The following is a 7,045-nucleotide window of genomic DNA, read 5'->3' on the forward strand; positions in this document are numbered from 1 at the left end:
AGTGCCTCATTCATAGCTAGGAGTTTACATGGTATTGGTGCTTTGATCTCCCCACCATCATTAATGTTATTAGTGTACCTTATTCTATCCATGTCCATTTTTTCAAGGAGACCAACAAAATTAGTATGAGAACCTAGCATATTAAATTTAGCAAAGACCTTTCTAGCTTCTCTTGCTAGACCACCAAATTCTCTAAGAAGGGTTTCTAAAACAAAATCTTTCTTTTCCCCTTCTTCCATATCACCAAGTGTAAGAAACATGTGTTGGATTATAGGATTGAGATTAACAAATTTAGTTTTCAACATACGAACTAAAGCAGCAAGCAGCAATTTCATAGGTAGGTGCAAGTTCTACCAAGTGTCTATCTTCAAAATCTTCAAGTAATACTAACATGATTGAAGAATTCTTCTATATTATTTCTCCCAACTATAGACCCACGTCCTACCGGTATGTCTTTTGTGGTAAAATTAAAAGGAAACATGATGAATCTAGTAAAGTAAATGCAAGTAACTAATTTTTGTGTGTTTTTGATATGGAGAGCAAGACAGTAAATAAAGTAAAACTAGCAACTAATTTTTGTGTGTTTTGTTTAGGTGCAGCAAACAAAGTAGTAAATAAAATAAAGCAAGACAAAAACAAAGTAAAGAGATTGAGAAGTGGAGACTCCCTTGCAGCGTGTCTTGATCTCCCCGGCAACGGCGCCGAAATTTAGCTTGATGACGCGTAAAGCACACGCTCGTTGGGAACCCCAAGTGGAAGGTGTGATGCATACAGCAAGCAAGTTTCCTCGCAAGAAACCAAGGTTTATCGAACCAGAGAGGAGCCAAGAAGCACGTTGAAGGTTGATGGCGGCGGGATGTAGTGCGGCGCAACACCAGGGATTTCGGCGCCAACGTGGAACCCGCACAACACAAACAAAGTACTTTGCCCCAACGAAACAAAGTGAGGTTGTCAATCTCACCGGCTTGCCGTAACAAAGGATTAACCGTATTGTGTGGAAGATGATTGTTTGCAAGAAAACAAGAAAACAAGTATTGCAAGAGATTGTATTTCAAGTATAAAAGAATGGACCGGGGTCCACAGCTCACTAGAGGTGTCTCTCCCATAAGATAAAAGCATGTTGGGTGAACAAATTACAGTCGGGCAATTGACAAATAGAGAGGGCACCGCAATGCACATACATGGCATGATAAATATAGTGAGATTTAATTGGGCATTACGACAAAGTACATAGACCGCCATCCAACCGCATCTATGCCTAAAAAGTCCACCTTCAGGTTATCATCCGAACCCCTCCGGTATTAAGTTGCAAAGCAACAGACAATTGCATTAAGTATGGTGCGTAATGTAATCAATAACTACATCCTTAGACATAGAATCAATGTTTTATCCCTAGTGGCAACAAGACAACACAACCTTAGAACTTTCTCGTCACCGTCCTGGTATCAATGTAGGCATGAACCCACTATCGAGCATAAATACTCCCTCTTGGAGTTAAGAGTACAAACTTGGCCGAGCCTCTACTAATAACGGAGAGCATGCAAGATCATAAACAACACATAGGTAATAACTTGATAATCACCATAACATAGTATTCTCTATCCATCGGATCCCGACAAACACAACATATAGCATTACAGATAGATGATCTTGATCATGTTAGGCAGCTCACAAGATCCAACAATGAAGCACATAAGGAGAAGACAACCATCTAGCTACTACTATGGACCCATAGTCCAGGGGTGAACTACTCACTCATCACTCCGGAGGCGACCATGGCGGTGTAGAGTCCTCCGGGAGATGAATCCCCTCTCCGGCAGGGTGCCGGAGGAGATCTCCGTAATCCCCCGAGATGGGATTGGCGGCGGCGGCGTCTCAGTAAGGTTTTCCGTATCGTGGCTCTCGGTATTGGGGGTTTCGCGACGGAGGCTTTAAGTAGGCGGAAGGGCAACGTGGGGGCCACACGAGGGCCCCACACCATAGGTCGGCGCGGCCGTGGCCCGGGCCGCGCCGCCCTATGGTGGCGGCGCCTCGTGGCCCCACTTCGACTCCTCTTCGGTCTTCCGGAAGCTTCGTGGCAAAATAGGACCCCGGGTCTTGATTTCGTCCAATTCCGAGAATATTTCCTTACTAGGATTTCTCGAAACCAAAAACAGCAGAAAATAGCAATCGGCTCTTCGGCATCTTGTTAATAGGTTAGTTCCGTAAAATGCACGAATATGACATAAAGTGTGCATAAAACATGTAGATATCATCAATAATGTGGCATGGAACATAAGAAATTATCGATACGTTGGAGACGTATCAATGATCATCACCCATAGGCTTCAAAGTCCGCTGTTTGCCACCATGCATAAAAGAATATGTATTTGCTCGCCCAAAGATGTGTCACATTGCGATCATACTGCCAAGGACGCCCAAGTAGCAATCCGCACACCTCCAATGGCAACACATCGCAATCGATCTCATCAACATAATCATCAACCGTAAATGGCACACGCACCTTGTGAGTAATCTTCAAGCATACCACAGCCTATTCAACCACTCAAGGCGTTTAGGTTCGTGAAGACGCCATGTAGACAACCCCAACGCTGCCACCATCGCCTTGCTAATGCCATTAGTACAGCCTTCCACCATCAACCATCAACTTGCAAGCCTTGCCCTTGATAATGCACCGAGTCCGAAACAAACTCCACCGCTGACCCTTGTCAACTGTCTTACAAGCATCATCTTGTACCCTCTTGAGTTGCATATTCAGCCCACTCAATGGTACATCCTCTTCAACAGTCACAGTAGTGCTCTTGGTATCAGAGCCAGGTTTCCTCTCTTCTGAAGATATCACCTCGTCCTCAGTGACTGTTGGTAGTGGCACAACCTTCTTAATAGGAACTATGCACTTGTCCACTGCCTGTCTTACCTCTGCCAGACACTTGTTTACTTCCTCCAATGCATGCCCAACTCCGGATGACTGCTTACGATCCTTCAATGGTAACCCGAAACCACCACGAAGAAAATTATTGAAGTCTGCCCAAGTGTAAGCATACTCGCCTCTATCAACGGCATTACACCAATATATGTCCAACTCCTCATCCACACGCCGGTGAGCGAGAATGCAAGCATCATAACCGGTGAACTTTCCTTTGTAGCGACGACATCGTTGGAAACCTAATTCCATGTACTTCTCCCAATCCTTGTACTGCTCAATTGTCGCGTAACGGCGTAAATACCACGTCAATTCTGACAAGGGACGTTGTACTCCCTTCCGGATGTCAAGGAAATCATTGAATATATCACCGGATTTCGTACCACGCGAACACCGTATGCCATGTACATCGTCGGAAAACGAAGCAACAACAGTAGTAGCATCAAGTAGCATCGCCGGAGATGAAACAGGAGCAACAGTAGCTAGTATTGCCGAAGAAGCAAGCGCAGTAACAGGAGAAACCGCCCGAGGAAAAACCGCAGCAGTCTGAGCCAGCCCGGCCTGAGGCCCGGCTAGACCGGCCTCCCGCACCGGCCAGCCCGGTCCCTGGTCCGGTTGACCGGTCGCCAACCGGATGCATCGTACCGGAACACAACCGGACGAATTTTTGCGAACTTCCCGGTTTGCCACCCGGTTGACCGGATTTCACGCCAGGCTGCCCGGTCACTGGCCCGGTTGACCGGATTTCAGACCGGATTTTTCCTGGTCGCAAAATTTCGTCTTCTTCCCGATTCTGGTCGTGATTTTTCGCGATTTTGACCTCCGAAACAGCCATGGATGACCTCCAAACTGCACCAAACAACACCAAACTTCCTCCAACCAACCTCCTTCGACCGAGAGCTAAACTCCTCCGATCTTAGAGCTAATCTTCTCCGATGCAAACCGATCAAAGAGATCGATCAACAACACCTCGCCGTGAGCAACCCAGAAAGCTGATACCACATGATACGGTGGATCCAAGCCGATCCACCTAGATTGATGCCCGATCATTCACAACGAGAACCTGGGGTAGTTAATCCTCCCAACAACGCGATGAACGCAGCCTGGAGAAGAGGGAACGAATCCAGCAAGCAACGGATCGATGAACGATACGCCTCAAACCAAGAGCTAGATAATCCTTGATGAACACAAGAACCTTCGCAGCAGATAATATAGATAAACGGCAGCGCCGTACCCCCGGAGGGATGATACACGTGAACACACGCAATGGGGAAAACCCTAATCTTTAGACTAAACTTGTTCTACCCTAACCCTAGCCGTGCCATCTCCTTATATGAGAGGGAGAGGTGGCCGGCCAGCCCCCTTATTGAGCCTAACCTAGTTCGACTTGGACAGGCCCAAGTCAAACGGACTCTATTAAAACCCTAGATGGCCCACAGCATGACTTGGCTACATTATTATCTCCTAATAACAAGATTATAATAAACTACTGGTACAACCTTAGACCCAAATATCATATCAATGGTTGTCCTAGAGTACCAGGCCCGGATGATACGGTAGATCCAAGCCGATCCACCTAGATTGATGCCCGATCTTTCACAGCGAGAACCTGGGGTAGTAATTCCTCCCAACAACGCGATGAACGCAGCCTGGAGAAGAGGGAACGAATCCAGCAAGCAACGGATCGATGAACGATACGCCTCAAACCAAGAGCTAGTCAATCCTTGATGAACACAAGAACCTTCGCAGCGGATAATATAGATAAACGGCAGCGCCGTACCCCCGGAGGGATGATACACGTGATCACACGCAATAGGGAAACCCTAATCTTTTAGACTAAACTTGATCTACCTAAACCCTAGCCACCCAGCTCCTTATATGAGGGGAAGGGTGGCCGGCCAGCCCTTGCTGGGCTGGGCGCCCCACTATGGGCCTCCCTAACTTGGTTGGACAGGCCCAAACCAAGACTGACTCGATTTATTAAAAATCCCTAATTTGCCAATATATGACAATTACAAAAACTAAGATAATTAAGCTGGTGGAGTCCTGAATCTAGGCTCCACATAGGCCTCCATGCCCGTATCATCATCATGATACGGTAGATCCAAGCCAATCCACCTAAGTTGATGCCCGATCTTTCACAGCGAGAACCTGGGGTAGTTAATCCTCCCAACAACGCGATGAACGCAGCCTGGAGAAGAGGGAACGAATCCAGCAAGCAACGGATCGATGAACGATACGCCTCAAACCAAGAGCTAGATAATCCTTGATGAACACAAGAACCTTCGCAACGGATAATATAGATAAACGGCAGCGCCGTACCCCCGGAGGGATGATACACGTGAACACACGCAATGGGGAAAACCCTAATCTTTAGACTAAACTTGTTCTACCCTAACCCTAGCCGTGCCATCTCCTTATATGAGAGGGAGAGGTGGCCGGCCGGCCCCCTTATTGGGCCTAACCTAGTTCGACTTGGACAGGCCCAAGTCAAACGGACTCTATTAAAACCCTAGATGGCCCACAGCATGACCTGGCTACATTATTATCTCCTAATAACAAGATTATAATAAACTACTGGTACAACCTTAGACCCAAATATCATATCAATGGCTGTCCTAGAGTACCAGGCCCGGATATCCATATCAAGGTTAGTGCCGGAAAATGCATAATAATGACATAAAGTGTGTATAAAACATGTGAGTATCATCATAAAAGTAGCATGGAACATAAGAAATTATAGATACGTTTGAGACGTATCAAGCATCCCCAAGCTTAGTTCCTACTCGCCCTCGAGTAGGTAAACAATAACAAGGATAAATTCTGAAGTGACATGCTATCATAATCTTGATCAATACTATTGTAAAGCATATGAGATGAATGCAGCGATTCGAAGCAATGGTAAAGACAATGATTAAACAACTGAATCATATAGCAAAGACTTTTCATAAATAGTACTTTCAAGACAAGCATCAATAAGACTTGCATAAGAGTTAACTCATAAAGCAATAAATTCTTAGTAGAAAGCTTTGAAGCAACACAAAGGAAGATATAAGTTTCAGCGGTTGCTTTCAACTTCAACATGTATATCTCATGGATAATTGTCAACATAAAGCAATATAACAAGTGCAATAGGTAAACATGTAAGAATCAATGCACACAGTTGACACAAGTGTTTGCTTCTAAGATAGAAAGAAGTAGGTAAACTGACTCAACATAAAATAAAAGAAAGGCCCTTCGCAGAGGGAAACATGGATTACTATTTTTGTGCTAGAGCTTTTCATTTTGAAAACATAGAAACAATTTTGTCAACGGTAGTAATAAATCATATGTGTTATGTATAAGACATCCTATAAGTTGCAAGCCTCATGCATAGAATACCAATAGTGCTCGCACCTTGTCCTAATTAGTTTGGATTAACACGGATTATCATTGCATAACATATGTTTCAACCAAGTGTCACAAAGGGGTACCTCTATGCCGCCTGTACAAAGGTCCAAGGAGATAGATCACATTTGATTTCTCGTTTTTGATAGATCTCAACAGGGACATCCATACCGGGACAACATAGAAAACAGATAATGGACTCCTCTTTAATGCATAAGCATTTCAACAACAGATAATATTCTCATAAGAGATTGAGGATTAGTGTCCAAACTGAAACTTCCACCATGATTCATGGCTTTAGTTAGCGGCCCAATGTTCTTCTCTAACAATATGCATACTCAAACCATTTGATCATGAAAATCGCCCTTACTTCAGACAAGACGAACATGCATAGCAACTCACATGATATTCAACGAAGGTGTAAAAGTTGATGGCGTCCCCAGAAACATGGTTACCGCTCAACAAGCAACTTACAAGAAATAAGATACATAAGCTACATATTCTTTACCACAATAGTTTTTAAGGCTATTTTCCCATGAGCTATATATTGCAAAGACAAGGAATGAAATTTTAAAGGTAGCACTCAAGTAATGCACTTTGGAATGGCAGAGAAATACCATGTAGTAGGTAGGTATGGTGGACACAAATGGCATAGTTTTTGGCTCAAGGATTTGGATGCACGAGAAGTAATCCCTCTCAATACAAGGCTTAGGCTAGCAAGGTTGTTTGAAGCAA

The sequence above is a fragment of the Lolium rigidum genome, chromosome 1 (genome assembly GCF_022539505.1).
Source record: "Lolium rigidum isolate FL_2022 chromosome 1, APGP_CSIRO_Lrig_0.1, whole genome shotgun sequence".
Classification (NCBI taxonomy): Eukaryota; Viridiplantae; Streptophyta; class Magnoliopsida; order Poales; family Poaceae; genus Lolium; species Lolium rigidum.